Here is a 17,404-nt window from a genome sequence, read left to right as displayed (position 1 = left end):
TAATCTGACATATAGAGAAGACATAAAACCACAACAAAAAAATGACGCGGTTCGATGAATCCAAATAATATGAAAAAAAAATGTTGCAAGTTTTTTGTAGTTGGGATACTTTGGCGTTATATTTTGGCCCACTCTGTAGAAGTGGCTGGGGGGCTGGGATAGGGGTAACATTAGATATGGTAAGGGGTGATTCAACATTAATTTACTGTGAAAGATTGGCCCTAAAAACATGGGTAAAAAATGCAAGAATTATTGGTTTATCATGAAAAATGACCAAGTTAATGTTTTAAAACGAAATGGAAAATGACTTTTAAGTTGAAAATATTCAACTTCGAAACTTGAAAATTTCCCAACTTTTAGTATGATGTAGAATAGAGCCAATCTGATGCAAAACCAAAAATAAATGTTACAGTTTTTTTGTGGTTGGAGTAATTTGGCCTTATATTTGGACTAGCATATTATGAGTATTGCACCTTACAGAATGGCTCAATTCTATATCTTACATCTGTGTATTGTTGTCCACTCGACGATATAACTGATTTGCCGAGAAGGAATTCAATTTTAGCTCACGGCAAACCGCCAACCGATTTACCGAGGAGGAATTCGTTTTAAACCTTCTGTAGACCGCAAGCAGATCTCCCCGCCAGAGATGTGATTTAAACTGAATAGCGGACTGCCAACAGGTTCGAGTCTACTACGAAGTGAAAACAAATTTACCTACATAATAAGTCGAAGAGTAAATCTTATTGACGGTTGTTCGTATTGACTGAAATATTTGAACAGCAATACTCTTTACTCGTAACACTCGCTGGAGGTGTTTAAATTGATGGTTCAAGATGGTAAAGATTATATTACGTTTGTGTACGATTTACAAATACTGCTTATGCACTTATTGTACCGCGCTATTTCTTAATAGTATTTTCAAGTTAAATTCAGGTTTTACGATATCTTTATTTAATAAATTGTTAGGTGAAAGTCCGGAATAATTACAAAACCACCCCCCTTCTCATATTAAGAATGGCTTTCTAAATAATAACGTTATTATTTCAGCACGGTATAGTAAATGTATAAGTATCGAAATAACTCTAGATATGTTTAATTTCCCACACTCTTTATCTGTGCCTAAACCTAAATGTAGATTCCATGAACAAAGCTCCTTTCTAACAATTGCACGCCTGTGAAACTCTCTTCCGTTTGCCTGCTTTCCAGCTGACTACAATCTGATTGTCTTCAAGTCCAATGTAAACAAGTTCTTGATGAACCATCCCCCTAAGTAATCCAATTTACAAAATTTCCACTACTTATGTTTACTACGCTATAATCACACTGACTATGCTATAATACCCATTAATCTTTATCCTCGAGTGGCCTCCGGCCCTTGATAAGTTGTGATTCCTGTGTTGAAAAACAATGCTTAATCTTCATTCAAGGACTGGCCGCGTCGTCGGACAAAAATCTCAGAACAACACTGTTAGCTAAACTTGAATTGAACGGGAAGATTACATCGCAAAATTTCTCGGGGAAGTGTAAACAAATTTTAAGTTTAAAGGCAGGCACAATTGAAACACAGGACATTTCAGATTTTCGTGTGCATGAAGTCAAAAAGTCATTTTCATTTCAAATCAAATCCGTGTTACAGATGTGGCGAATTATATTAAAAGCAAGGTCGATAGCCATTAGTCACGTGCTCTCGTATAATGAATGAATGCGTGAATGTAGGATTGACATGAAATTCTTAAAGATAAACAAAAATGACCGAAAAATGGGCTGAAATGACTTAAATAAATAAAAAGTAAATGACTTAGAATGACTTTAATGAACTTAAGGATGAATTGAATGACCTTAAGAATGACTTGAATGCTTAAAAAATAACTGGAATCCTTCAAAAACAACGTGAATGATCTGGAGAATGACTTGAATGGCTTTGAGACTGACTGGTTGTGAAGTGGGTGATCATTTTACATTAAATTAATACAGAAACGTGATCCCCCACTTTATATCACAATAAGTATAGCATGTAGTAAGAACGGATACTACACTTTGATCTTGGCCAAAAGGCCAAGAAAAGGGTATTTATTTGCTCCCCCACCGAGCAAATTAGGCACAAAGACGATTTTTAATGTGAGGAGTGAAGGGGAAATGGGGACCAACTCCCCGGGGAGTAGGGGAGCTTGATAGTGACAATTGGTGGGTTGCCCTTACATTGACCAAGGTCTTATATGTGGGGTTGCCCCCACATATGGTCTTTGCTTGTAGTATTTGCCGGAGCAAATAGTACACTTTCATCTTAGCCAAAAGGCCAAGAAAAGCTTAAAAAGCTAAGAACAGCATCCATTAACAACAGACCTTTGATCTTAACCAAAAAAGCCAAGCACAAAAGTGTTACGGAAAGACCGACCGACCGACGGTGTGACTTATAGATTCGCATGCAATCAACTAAAAAAAGATTGTCCGTTCAAGCACAATTTATAGTTTGCTTGTGTAATGAAAGGGAATCAATCTTCCCCTTTCATACGTAAAAATTCAAAAGAAAAAGTTGCTCAATGCACTAATGAAAAAAACAATAAATCACGGTCAAAAAACTATTTGGACATATATGCGAATAATAGGAAAACAAGGGTTTGTTTTACTATACATATAAATTCGAAAAAGTGGTCAAAAAATAAAATATACAACAAATAAATGTTACCGGTAGCTAGAAAAGTGAGTTTTCAACCTGCTTGCAGGATTTGTTGGTGTTTTAAAGTTTATTTAAACGCTATTTATTTATTTATTTCAAATAATAATTCAAGATGGCGAAAACTGAATACACCCCTTCTTATTTGTTTCATAATGTAGGCTTTCAAATTATTTTTCTATTCCATTAAAGCAAACGTTTAGAAAGTTTCACCCATAAAATTTTATTAGGTTGGTGAAAAAATAATTTTTTGACGTTCAACTTTACGTCAAAAACATTATTTTTGCACCAACGTAATAAAAGTTTATGGGTGAAACTTTCTTAACGTTTGGTTTAATGGAATAGAAAATAATTTGAAAGCCAGCATTATGAAAACTACAAAAAATTTTACTGATATGGATCGGTTGGAATAGTTTTACTTGTTTAACGTACCTTAAAATTCGGTTTACAACAAAATTAACGCCAAGACTACAAGTTTGAAGAAATTAAAAGAACTAACATATAAATACTCAGAATTTTTTTTTTTTTTTTTTTTGGTGGTGGGGGGGGGGTTATGTACGAAAGTTAAAGCAAATTTTGTATTGAAAGAAAATGGTAGCCCAGATTTCCAGCTAAAAATACAAGTTTCTTACGCGTCAATAGATGTTATTTACAAGGGACTCGATAGACAAGGTTATATATATATATATATATATATATATATATATATATATATATATATATATATATATAGAGAGAGAGAGAGAGAGAGAGAGAGAGAGGTGGGGGAATGTTGGTAGCTTATCTTCTTCGGAGTACTCTATCAGTGTGTAAATTTCAATTTTTTATGATTAATATTATTGAAGTTATTAACCAAATTATGATCTGCAATGAAGCGAGAAACACAGTTTATATATATATATATATATATATATATATATATTATACACGACAAATATATTACAAAGAACTAACAAACATAAAACAACCCCTAATAAACAATAATGTCCGCAATAAAATTATCGATAAGCAAATAAAACTCTATTTAAACTCAATCCACAATAAAACAATAAACTCTAACCCTAACAAAAATGACACCAGCAAAGTATACTATAAAAACCAACTACACATTAACTACAAAACAGATGAAAAAATAATAACAAACCTAATTAAAAGATACACCAGACCAACCAACCAGAACAAAAAGATTAAACTAATAATATATTATACTAAATTTAAAACCTCCAATCTAATATTTAAAAGCAATAATGATACTAACACCACACTAAACCAAACTAATGTAGTGTATGAATTTATTTACCTCTTCGAAGAATGTCTCCGAACCGACTTTAAAAACTCATACGACGCATACATAGGCCATACCACGACACTACTCTTTCGATGATTAACCTACCATTTAACAGACAATGGCGCCATAAAACAATACCTAACACCCCATGAGAAAAACCTACAATTGTCCGACATTAAAAATATCTTAACTAACAATACTAAAATTCGATACCTTAACAATTGCACACGAAGACTAAAATTACTAGAAGCCATGCTAATAAAAAAGCTACATCCCCTTATTAACACCTTCTCATTTAATATCAGGACAAATATACTAACCGTATTTAACAACTAACAATAAATAAATAAATAAAATATAAAATAAGAAAATCAAAATTAAAAATCAATAATTCACCCCTACCCAACCTGCACCCAACTTTATAACCAACATAAAAAATAGAACTACAAATACAACAAGCCTCAATAAGGAAAAGAATGACAGCAACCGCTCCTGACGACGATCAGATGTACCGATTGAAAGCACTTAAGAAGAATATGGTGAACAACAAGTACTGGACGCCATAATATACAACATGCCAGCCGAAATAAAAAAGACCACTCGGCGAATTGAAAAGTTATCCAACAAAATCGGAAAAAAAGAAGAACTCAATCGTGTTTAAGCAGACGTGCTTGAATAATGACTTGCTGCCAATATATATATATATATATATATATATATATATATATATATATATATATATAAGAAAAAGAAAAAAACAACAATCGCTCCTGATGAAAATCGGATGCACCGATAGAAAATGCTTGAGAAGAATATGGCCGAACAACAACTTTTGGGCGCCATTTTATATAATATGCCTACTGAAAATACTACTGGGTGGTATTACTTGCTGTACAACCAAAATAAAATATTAAAATAGTTTCATAACGGGCCTCCTGGGATGAATCGGATGTAATCACTTATGAAAAGTTACGTACACTGGTCATGTATGGATAGAGAATATAAACTACAGTAGAGTACAGTAGAGAATATAAACTACAGTAAAGGTATTCAAGAATTGTGCTTAGTAATTAACGCGCCGGCTAGCGTGGTTTCAGTTAACTGGGATAATAAGAGAAGTCTACTACTTTGCGATTGTAGACAGTTTCACGAAATGGCTTGAAGTCGTAAAATATAAAACTCCAACAAAGTTTACGATTTATATATTTGCAAGATTTTCGGTGCCACAAACAATCGTTTCAGCCAATGGCACACCATTTCCTTCCTCCCCAAAAAGTTGGAAAATTTCTGCAACTTGCTTACAATAAACCCTTTAAGAACACCATACCATCCTATGTCAAACGGAAAGGTGGAACGATTCATAGATGTGTTTAAAAGTGTCAGAATTATTTTACTGGCGAGTAAAGAGAAGGGAGAAAATATATTTACTGTTTGCAACGAAATGGCGTCGTTGCTTACATGCAATCTTTTCTTGTAAACGTAAAAAGCCGTGTTTTCTGTCTGAAAACCGAGGACATCTTATACACTCAACTTCTCGTTCAGCGAGATTTGACGAGACCAGTGTGTCTATATAACGCGTCAAATCCGGGCACCCGGTTTCAGAAATATGTTCAGAGATACGAGAGTTCTCCCCTTCCCCGAGACTCACCCTAGGCAAGTTCAACAATTCCAAATTATCACAAAAATAAGCACTTATGATATTAGGTCAAACCAGAAATTAAAAATATCTTTTCAGAAATTATAGACAAACGATCTGGCGTAATTATAATGTCAACCAAGTATTACACAAATTAAAGGGAAACTTAGATTAGCTCGTAAAGACGGAGTTTAGCAGATAAAGTAAGAATGCACAGGATGAGGGTTTACGCAAAAGAAGCAATCTTGTTCAGTTTTTTCTGAAATTGAAAGAAACAACAAAAAGGTCATATTATTTGTGAACCTCCCAGGGCTACAAAGAACATTTTGCATCGGTCCGACAGCAAAAAGTCCAACTAAATGGTTTAGTTTATGTCGGACTGATTGTTGATGTTGGCACCTCGACTAATGTGTGAAGAAAGACTGAATGCAGCACACCTTATCCACTCAAATTCTCGTTCAGCGAGATTTGACGAGACTAGAGTGTCTATATAACGCGTCAAATATGGGAACAAAACAAAGCAGAAAAATTGTCTAGCATCGCCCATAGAGTCTGTTTATACTTCCTCTCCGATCCCCACCCTTGACAAGTTCAACAATGGTCACATTCAATGCTGCTAAGACTAAGCTTGTTTCCTTCAATAATTACAAGAAACCTTCTCTACCACCAATAGCAATGCCCAAAAAATATTACCTGAAAGTACTTTCTTTAAACTCCTAGGCTTAACGTTCACAGGGAACATGAATTGGAACAGATACATTGAGAGCATTGCCAAGGCTGCTGCGAAGAAGGTGGGCTCTCTTTACCGTCCTAGAAAGCTACTTACGCCTGAAATTATCCTGTACCTCTATAAGGTTACCATTCGCCCATATATGGAGTATTGTCACATTTGTGCTGGTGCATCTGCTACTAGTCTCTCACTCCTGGACAGGGTTTAAAAGAGAGTCGCCAACCTGAGAGGTCCTAAACTGTCATCTAAGCTTCAGCCTCTGTCCCATCGACAAAATGTTTCATCTACAATTATTTTAACGGTGAATGCTCTGACGAACTACAAGCACTTGTACCCCCTCGACGTAAATACCCCTGACAAACCCGACAAGCAGCTTTCCCAACTGTACTGACATGCAGAAGTTCAAGTGTAATGTGACCAGACATCTTGCTGCACATCTCCCTTCATAATATCCCTGCAACTTGTGGCCCCGATAGTAGCCCCCTACTTCAAAGTGGCACTGTGTCTTGTTTGGGGTGAAAATGGAATTAAAAATTGATCAGTTTTCACAAAAGAGCAATAAAGAGAGCGAATGAGATTGAAGCAGAAAAAAAAAAGAAATTTCTGATAATTTATAGGATTACATCAAACCCGAATACCAACGTGAGAATGAGTGCAACTGCATTAATGTTCGTGAGGAGGATACTTCGATATTTGACAAATTAATCCCATCAAAGGGGAATAGTGACACATTGAAAAAAAACTATAGACTTGGTGATAAATTTGTGAATTGTCACTTATATAATGTAACCTGGCTAAAAGGCATAATTGTAAAAGGGAATAGGAAGGATGGTGTGTACAAGTACGTCAACCAACTTAAAGAAAGTTTTACGTCAGGAATCAAATGAAAGATATGACTCATCTATAAATATACAACATGTTCGATCAGTTCATTAAAAAAAAAAACCTTCCAAAATTCTTAAAATATGTTCATGCAAACGCAAACGAATCCTGGCGGAAACAGATGAACTTTCTCCGGAGAAGAAAAAGGTATAATATCCTGAGAACATAAGAACTTTCAGTGGGGTGGGGTGAGGCATTATGCCTGTGGATCGGTATGGTCGTGGTCTTTAACGAGAATGAAACTTAATTGACGCTAAGAGTTGGAAGGCGAACACTTTGCGGTTTACGTGTCAACTTCTTTAAGAAAACATTTCGTTTTGTCACTCAGTAATTCTTTTTGGGGGGACAAATGTGACGAGCATGCGCAGAAACGCTCAAGAATTGTATGTCAATGCTTTAGTCGAACCTACCTACAGCGAAAATGGGTTCGTCACAGAGCTACAAAAAGCGGATACCAACGTCCTTCGGGAAGGAACTGCTGAGGTTGCTTTGATAACATGTCGTGTCAAGTTGTTCGGGTTCATGTCGTGTTGCGTCGAATCGACGGAGGTGTTCGGGATCGAATTGACGAAGTTGTTCAGGATCGTGTCGATTCGCGTGGGAAAAAATTGTTCGGGATCATGCTGCCACGTGTGATAACAATTTATTTCTGTTGTCTCTCTTCCCTCGTGAAGCAACAACAAGCAGAAACATTATCAAATTTTCGCGTCAATTGTCAAAGAAATTACAACTGTTACAACTGGCCTGGTTCGTTTCGATTGAGGAAAAGAGAAAGGAAGATAGCCTTCCTTTATCGTATTAGAAAAAAAAACGAATTAGCGCCAAATAAAACATGATTTATAAAATAAATAAAAAGGAATGAAGATTTACTAGTACATAGCAAAGATATTCATTGAATCGATGATGATTGGATAGTCGTCGCAGATCTCCCTGGCTGGCAAAGTCTAAAAACTATAAAAGAAAAGGGTCAACGGCCAGGCATTGTTCTCTCATCAAGAACAAGGAAAAGACTCATCTTGATTGGATTGATAGTACCTTATAAGAGCCGAATAGAAAAACAACTTCAATACAAGATAGAGAAATATGAAGACCTAAAAAGAGAGCTGACCCGTGAAGGTGACATTACAATCCTTCGAACAATTGAGCTTGGAGCAAGAGGTTTCATTACAGGCTCTTTATATCAACTTTCAGGACAGCTTAAAATTAAAGGCCGAAAAAGAATCGCAGCTAATAAACGTCTCATAGAGGTAACTGAACAATGCACAATATGGCTCTGGGTAAAAAGGAATACCGCATGCGTGGTAATAAGTGTGCACGGTGCAGTTATCTTTGTGATTAGATTTATTTATTCATTTATTTCATGATTTTTTGTTTAATTTATTTTTACTTGTTTAGTTTTATTTATTTTTTTATTTAAAATTTTTTCTCTTTTCTGCTGTACTATTCTTTTCGATATGAGCGCGTCTTAACGAATATGTTAGACGTATCCTTTGAAAATTTAAACATCACACGCGCAAAGCCGTTGCTCGTTACAGAAAACGCTAAATCATTAAACAATTTTATTGTATTGAGCAGTTCATTCAAATGCAATTCAGATAATTAAGCCTCGCATCAATGAAGGTGACCGATACGCGAACAAGCCGTGGCAAGGAAAAGGTTCATATAGATTGGATTTACAATATCTTTTAAGAGCCAGGTAGAAAAACAACTTCAATACAAGATTGCGAAATATAAATGTTTAAAAAGAGAGCTGATCCGTCTTAATAAAACCAAAATTCTCCTAATTAAAAAAAACTACTAACATGAGTGCACTCAAAAATAACTGAAAGTAGCAAGTAACCATTTTGGCAAGTGTCCAAAGCTAGATAATTTACTCTTCTACCTACCTGGATTAGTTGTTCGTTGCAGTTTATATAAATGCTTATAGTAGTTCCAAAAAACAGTAACCGTTATTTATGTTTGTAACGGAAACATGGAACCGTTCTCTAAAAAAATCTAAAGAATTAATAATTTTATAAATCACCGATTTTTGCGGATAATAATTGATGCTAAGTATGGTACGTATTTATGCGATTCTGTCAGTACTTTCCTTTTTTCCCGGTGTTATAATTTATAACAAGGGCAATCTATTTTGTAGTTTGGCTAATTCGCACACGCTCACACACGCACGCGCGCACACACACACAGCAGTACCCACACTTGCACGCGCATATACAAACACACAAACAAAGAAAAAAAACACACATACGGGTATAAAATAACACTGTCGTGTTAAAAAACAAAAAATGCCTAATGTAAAAAATAAATTTAAAAAAAAACTTGTTCGTTGCAGTTTATATAAATGCTTTTTCTAGTATCGAAAAACAGTAACCATTATTTATGCTTGTAACAGAAATGTAATAGGACCGTTCTCTAAGGAAATGTAAAGAATTATTTATTCTATAAATCAGGTATTTGTGCGATTCTGTCAGTATTGTCCTTGCTCGCCGGTGTTATAATTTGTAACAGGGGCAATTTATTTTATAGTTTGGCTAATTTTCAGACGCACCCGCGAGCGAGCGCACACACACACACACACACACACACACAAAACTCCACACACACACAAAAAAAAAATAAACACACACACGGGTATAAAAAGAAAAACATTGTCGTATCAAAAAAAAACAAAATGAATTTCCTTAGAGTTAAACATAAAAAAAGAATAAGCCGTTGGACGGATTGAATGATCCAAAACTAACAAAGAAGAAACGAACGGAAGGATGTTTAAGGAAGTCGGCGGATCGTCTCATAATTTAGAACTCTACAACCAAATATCAAAGAAAAGATTGTCTAGCGTAGTAAGAGATTAGTCCATTTTTTTTATCTCATAATTGAGGACTCTTCAACCAAACAGGAAAAGAAATGAAAATCTAGAACGATGGAAGCAAACATTAAAAACAGAAAGCTAGTCTTGCTTAGTAAGAGATTATTTACACCGTGTAGAGTGAGCGGCTATATTGTTTAAGGTTTGACGTGTTCGTTTTTGTTTTGTTTTTTGTAAGAATGTGGGTATTCTAGAATAATAGAATTTTATGTTCTCAGCCAATGAGAATAGCTGGAAACATCAAAGAAAAGAAAGATTGTCTAACGTAGTAAGAAATTAGTTCAGCTTTTCATCTCATAATTGAGGATGCTTCATCAAACAGAACAAAAAGAAAAGAGATTAGTTCTTTTTGGGACATCTCAAAATGTAGGACGGTAGAAGCAAACATTGATAAAAGAAAGTTAGTCTTGCTGTGTAAGAGATTAGTTACATCGTGTAGAGTGAGCGGCCATATGATTTAAAGTTGGCGTGCTCGTTTTTTGTAAGAATGTGGGTATTCCAGAATAAATGAATTTTATATTCTCAACCCATGAGAATAGTCGGAAATCTTCGTGGAGGAATCATTATTTTCGAATAGGGAAGTTGAAAGGTAGTTGTATGTGCATAAGTCTGTGTCCCACTTAATAAGGGTGTCAGGGTAAGACTGGTTATATAATTACCCGGCATTGACTGGTAGTGGCGGGAGTACTTTTGATTTACAGGAAAAATACGAATTACTTCGTCTAAACAAGTCGGCAATAATGATGATGGCGCTCGTAAGAAGTGATATGGGATTTTAATATACCGAATAAATGTGTATGTAACGGCGGTCAAAAGTTACATAAGATGTTGGGTAATAGTTTAGACATAATAAATTTGTATGTGGCATCTGTTATCGCAAACCTAGGGTAATTTCGTCCAGAGGTGAATTGTGCAATCAAAATATTACATACAGGATGTATATATATCATTCAACCACGGTAGTGGTTGAATATATGCTTAAGTCCGAAATTGAATGAATCGAGACACATTCAAACCCCCACCACTAATTCCGTTCGCAACCAAATTTCAAACAGGTTACATAGTTGGATAGAACACCTCATTAGCTACATTTTGAAAAAAGAATTTCGAAAATTGGTTCAGAAGAAAAAAAGTTACAACAAAATATGTGGGTTCACAAACAGGAGAGTAAGTACATAAGTGACTAACGCTTTTTTTTTATTTTGCATAACTTTTTTTGTATATAAATATTTTTTACTGCGATTTTGCCAATATGACATTTTAGCATAACGGTTAGAGTACCGGGGGTTGGTGGAAAGATTTTAGGTTCAATCCCATGTATCGTTTTTTTTTATAATTAAAAAACCGAACTTTTTTTTTAATAACATTTTTTTTAACTCTCCTTATGATTTTATAGCAAAAAATGGTGAATTTATCGATTAAAAATATTAGTGAATTCTATGATATACATATTCTTTGAATGAACTCAAATTTTTCGTTATCACATTTGATGAAAAATGTAGTCCCATTTTGGCAATGCGTCTGACCAATGATGCTTTTGAACCCGCGACCAGCACTGCGATGTCATCAGCAGCAGCCTGGGCATAAATATTCCTATTTTTAAACTCCTTTAAAAGAGGATTCAGCATACAGTTCCATAGTAAAGGTGATAAAATCCCACTTTGGGGGTTTCATTTAACTACTTCGCTTTTAACAGTTGCCCTCAGTAGTTCTACTTGAACTGTTCTGTACCTCACCATATACTCAATCCATCGGATGAGTACTCGTGGCACATTGAGTTCTCGTAGCGACTTGAACACACTACTGAAGGGTATGTTGTCAAAAGCTCCAACGATATCTAAAAAGACACCGAGTGCCATCTTCTTTTTTGTTAGTTTACGCTCTATACAGATCACGAATTCATGAACCGCAGTCTCGGTAGAGACCCTGGCTCGGAACTACTGTGATTGAATGATAAATATTGCATAAATGTGTGTTTGAGAGCTAATTTTTTTTTACAATCATTAATAAATATTATAAATTTATATATTAATACAATAGCAATGCCTGGAAAAATCATGGATTATATGGAAAAATGCGCGCATGAAAAGTAATATTCTTAAGATTTTATTAAACCTGGAAAAGTAAAGGACAAGAAATTCAACATGGAAAAGTAAAGAACAAGATATTCTAGTAAAGTAAAAAATAAGAATTTTTAGACTTAAAATATTGCAGCTAAAAATAAAATTTGAATATTGATAAATATTTTATTTATTATTTGCATATGTTGTTGTTTATTGTTGAGTTAGAAAGAATTAAATGATCCTAATTATGATATAATAAAATTATTAATTTTTATGTAAATTATAAAATTATTAATTTCATCTACTAACTAACGAATTAATTTTATTCAAACAATTTTCACTACATAAATATATGCAAATAATAGGGGGGAAATAAGTTCATCCAGCGACTGACACCCTTTCTAACTCAACATTAAGGCTAGAAAATCGAATGGAGAGGATGACTTTCGAAAATATCGGCGAAAAAAGCGACCCCCCCCCCCGAAGAAAAGTGCACAGTTGAAGGTGAAGATATTAATGTTTTAGCCAATTTTTTTGACATTTGTCGTCTGAAAGGTCGAACTTGAAAACGATACTGATCTTATAAAAATCCGTCGCCTTTGTCGAAAGACATGCAAACATACATACATACATACATACATACATACATACATACATACATACATTTATATATTAATAACTCATATTTTCGACCAAAACCGATTAAAAAGCTTACCCTATCTCTGAATACCCTTAATGTCAAATTTCAAATGTTTAGACCAGAAATTGTCTGAGTAATTTAAATTTTTTTTTATATGTGACCCCTATTATGACCCTTAACATTTATTGTTTGGGCTCAAATCAAGTTATTAAGTTAGATCCATGTCCAAGGAACTTATATCTAAAATTTCAAGTGTTTAGACCCAAAATTGGCGGAGAAGTTTGGCAGAGTTCTCAAAGGTAAAATCGTTGAACTTTGACCTCTTACCAGCCAAATTTCTGGTCGAAAACGGATTACAAATATTTTCCCAAATCTCAGTACACTGTATATCAAATTTCGAGTTTGTAGACTGAAAATTGACAAAGTTATTGCGTAGGAAAATGTACACAGACACACACACAGACACGTTCACTTTTATATATATAATAGACTAGCATGGGTTCCCGGCGTCGCCCGGGGTGTTTGAAAGTGTATGCTAAGCAAAAACAAAACGGTCAATTTTTTAAAATTTGACTCCTATTATGGCCCCTTAACATTTATTGTTTTGGGCTCAAATCGAGTTATTAGTTAGATCCATATCAAAGGAACCTATATCTAAAATTTTAAGTGTTTAGACCCCAAATTCTCAGAGGAGTTTGGTAGAGTTCTCAAAGGTCAAATCGTTGAACTTTGATCCTTTAACAGCCAAACTTCTGGCCGATACCGATCACATAGATTTCCCAAAATCTCAGTACCCTGTATATCAAATTTCGAGTCTGTAGACTAAAATTTGACAGAGTTATTGCGCAGGGAAATGTACACAGACACACAGACAGACAGACACACACACACATACAGACACGTTCACTTTTATAGATATATAGATAGATTATAATAATAATAATAATAATAATAATAATAATTATTATTATTATTATTATTATTATTATTATTATTATTATTATTATTATTATTATTATTTTCTTTGATATGAGCGTGTCATAACAAATATGTCAAACGTAGTCTTTGAACATTGAACGATCTGCACAAAGCCGTTGCTCGTACCAGGAATCGCTTAATTATCCAACGTCATTTTTTTATATTGTACTGAGCAGTTTATTCAAATGCAATACAGATAATTGGGCCTCACATCCGTTAGGGGAACCGATATGCGAACAAGCTGTAAAGAGGAAAGTCCCGAAACGGTGCATATTCTCTCCTGATGACCCGATATTATCTGTAAGATGCTATAAAATATACAAAAAAAAACATGTATTATATATACAAGTATGGGTTATATATACAAGTTTACGAGTAAATAAACTAAGAAATGCAATGAATTACCCAGAAAAAATTATAAAAACCATTCTATACAAGTAAAAAAAAAAAAAACAAAGCTGAGGATGGCCCTAGAAAGGCGCGTTTTCTCTCTTGACAACCAGCATTTACTTTATCCGAAATGGATTACTTCTTCGCAAGCGAAAACAGCTGATAAACATCATTATATATAAGCCTATAAATTAAGCTGTTTCTTTCAAAACACATCTTCTGTTGTTCGCTTGCTTCATGGCGAGTTTCTGCTACTGTTCAGGTAGTAATTTTTATCCTCTAAAATTCTGATATAGTTTTCTCTTTCACCATTACGGAGATTCCGGTTAGAGTTAGAGCTTTGCTTAATGGCATACCAACATCTCGCCAATAGAAACGGTTAAACTGGGAAAATAAATAACAAACTAACAGTAGCAACTCTTAAAACTGACCGCAAACCTCGCATAAGAATTACAAAGAACACAAAAGAGTCCCATGCCAATTCGTTAACTCCAAAATTGTTGAGCGGAGGTTTATTTCATAAACATAAAATTTGTAAAATAGCATTTTTTTTTACAAAGAAGATACCACTTATCAAGACCCGAGGGCCACTCGAGGATAAGGGTTAATGAATGTAAGGTGGTAGTGTAGTAATCGCTAATGGGGTAAATTCGGTAAAATTTGATTATTTAAGGGGATGGTTCAACAAGAACCCGTTACCATTGCACGTGAAAGCTACAATATTGTAGTTAGCCGGGAATCAGGCCAGTGGAACAGTGCTCCACATGCGGGTAGCTCCAGGAAAGAAGCTCTGCTCATGGAATCTGCGCTTAGATTTAGGAGTATATAAGGAGTAGAAATTTTTGATAGATCATTAAATGTTATAGGGTTACAATTGCCCAAAGATTATAAATATTTATTGGTAACAAGTAATGTGAATTTCATCTTTCAAGATCAGACGCTGACATGCTGACTGTAATAGTATGATTCTGTTGATGGAGGCTTCGTTTCTAGAGGGTTTTGCTCTTGACGACCTTTGGTAGATGGCGGCACAAAGATTTATATCACAAGCTTGCTAGCTATGGGATATCTGGAAATATCGTTGCAGCTATCAAATCCTTTCTTTCTGGTCTATAAAATATATTTGTTAGGGGTTGACAGTGATTAAGTTGCTAACGACATGGACTTAAAACTTGGGTGCGCCAAGTTCAAATCCAGTTCGTTCCACATAAACACTTTCAGCAAACACACACCTGATCTGAACAGGAGGTTAATAAAATAAAAATATTTGTTAACGAGCAGCAGTCTGAAGCAACCAATATCAGTGAAGGAACTCGTCTAGCTATAACCACTGTCAAGACCTTTATTTTCTTCCTCTGCATACCTAAAACCAAATGGAGCTTTCATTAACATAGTTTATTTCCAAGAACTTTAGAGCTACTTCCCTGCTGTCTACGACATGGTCATCTTCAAGCCTAATATCAACAAATACTTGTTGTTCTCTTAAATAATCATATTCTTCCCTTCCCACTCCTTTCATAGTATTGTTCATCATTCAATTGACAATCGTATTAACATTTATATCATCGAGTGGCTTTTGCCTTGGTAATTGATGACTGGTTAGCATTTTTTTAAATCCACTAAAGTATGAGAAGTTTGGAAAGTGAAAAATGAAAGAAGATAAAATATACTAGCAGGACCCGTGGAAATTCCAGGAAACGCGAAATATATTTAATTAGAAAATATTTTTCTGGATAGCACAAAAAATAGATTTTAAACTTTAAAAAAAAAAACAGTAAAACATAGTAAGTATGAATTTGTTCACATTTATATGAAAATATCATCCCTTGCATTTTAAATATGAAACTGGCCCAAATGATATAAATTAATAAGTCCTAATAAATACTTAGAAAGTAATATTGTGCTACATAGTTCAATGCAAATAATAAAATCACACTGTAAAAGACAATCTTTAATTTACTCCTTCAGTCCAGCGAGCACCTCTTGGCAGACAATGTTCTTTTTTGATTTCTAATGTTCCTTTTTTTTTTACATAACATTTCGTCGACTTCTTTCTTCAGTGAAGAACTGCTGCAGCTGCACGTCAAAATTACTAGAAGTTTCTTTTTCATACAATTACAACAATTATTATTATTATTATTATTATTATTATTATTATTATTATTATTATTATTATTATTATTATTATTATTATTCGAAAACGAGGCTATATCAAAGGGAGGTCACTCATATTTTTTGTTCAAGGTTGCCAGATTGGTCTTTTTAAAAACAAATTTTGCGAATTTATTTTTTTTTAAGCAGTTTGGCCTTCCAAATTTGTATCTGATATTTTTTCGAGCAGAATTTTACGTAGACGGAGCAATTAATACCTGATAACAACAAAATAGGGAGCTATGTTTAAAATAAAATAAAAAAAATGTGATAAAATAAATTATTGAAAAACATAGTCGTCCAAATAAAACAGAATGACAATTTAAAAAGTAAAGAAACATCACGTGATATTTGAAAAATAATGTCATAAAAACAGTATTCTGTGATCCTTTGACAGGCAACCAAATAAACTGCAGCAATCATCCGTAGTTATATCCACTCCATGATAGATGCATAATCAAGTTGCTCAAAGGAGGTTGTAATGCATGGGAGTATGGTCTCCTGTTACCATGACAGCTGCGATGTATTCTACATAACGTAGTGAAGGTAACAGAACCGTTAAAAAGTAATTTATAATCCAACGGACCGATAAATTGTCCTTTTTTTATATTTATGATTTTGAACTTTTTTGTTCTCTTAATATTTAATGCCGACACAGTTCAGTGAGTTTGACTTGAACATTTACACAACATTCTTGTAATCACAGCTGCTTCTTATTTTAAGAGTTCCACAACGTTGTCATAAATGGTCCCACCTGTTTTCTACGTGTTTCACAATAAACTGATTGTTCTTGTTAAACACGTGTATATATTGACATTGTTATTATTATGATTAACGCATTTACATCAAGCGGATTCATAGTCGTCTCCGGTAACATACATAATTTATTAAATCCCTATTTACATGCAGGTAAATAGGAAAAACAGGGGCAAACATAGACTTTTATGCGTGTAAAGAATGGGATTGACCGATGAGACGGGTCGGAAAAAAAATGAAACACCAGTCGTCATACGAGGTTATAAATTCAGCGCTCGCGCTATGAACAGAGTCCATTTCTACAGGATTTCTTTTTACCGGATTATTTTCTTACTGAACTTGGAATA

The 17,404-nt window shown here is 34.3% G+C and overlaps 2 protein-coding genes and 1 pseudogene across 5 annotated transcripts in view; 1 reads left to right on the top strand and 2 right to left on the bottom strand.

The window, feature by feature from the left end:
• LOC145278388 (kelch-like protein 26) overlaps nt 1–17,404 on the top strand; it is a 258,637-nt gene that overhangs the window by 77,612 nt on the left and 163,621 nt on the right. The window lies entirely within an intron of this gene.
• The window catches only part of LOC145278454 (F-box only protein 31-like), a 353,462-nt gene that overhangs the window by 244,407 nt on the left and 91,651 nt on the right, over nt 1–17,404 (bottom strand). The window lies entirely within an intron of this gene.
• On the bottom strand, nt 1,945–2,071 carry LOC145284487 (U2 spliceosomal RNA; annotated as a pseudogene).

The sequence above is a fragment of the Euprymna scolopes genome, chromosome 1 (assembly GCF_053919585.1).
Source record: "Euprymna scolopes isolate OS-2025 chromosome 1, ASM5391958v1, whole genome shotgun sequence".
NCBI classification, from domain to species: Eukaryota; Metazoa; Mollusca; class Cephalopoda; order Sepiida; family Sepiolidae; genus Euprymna; species Euprymna scolopes.
This window is presented reverse-complemented; position numbering and strand designations above follow the sequence as displayed.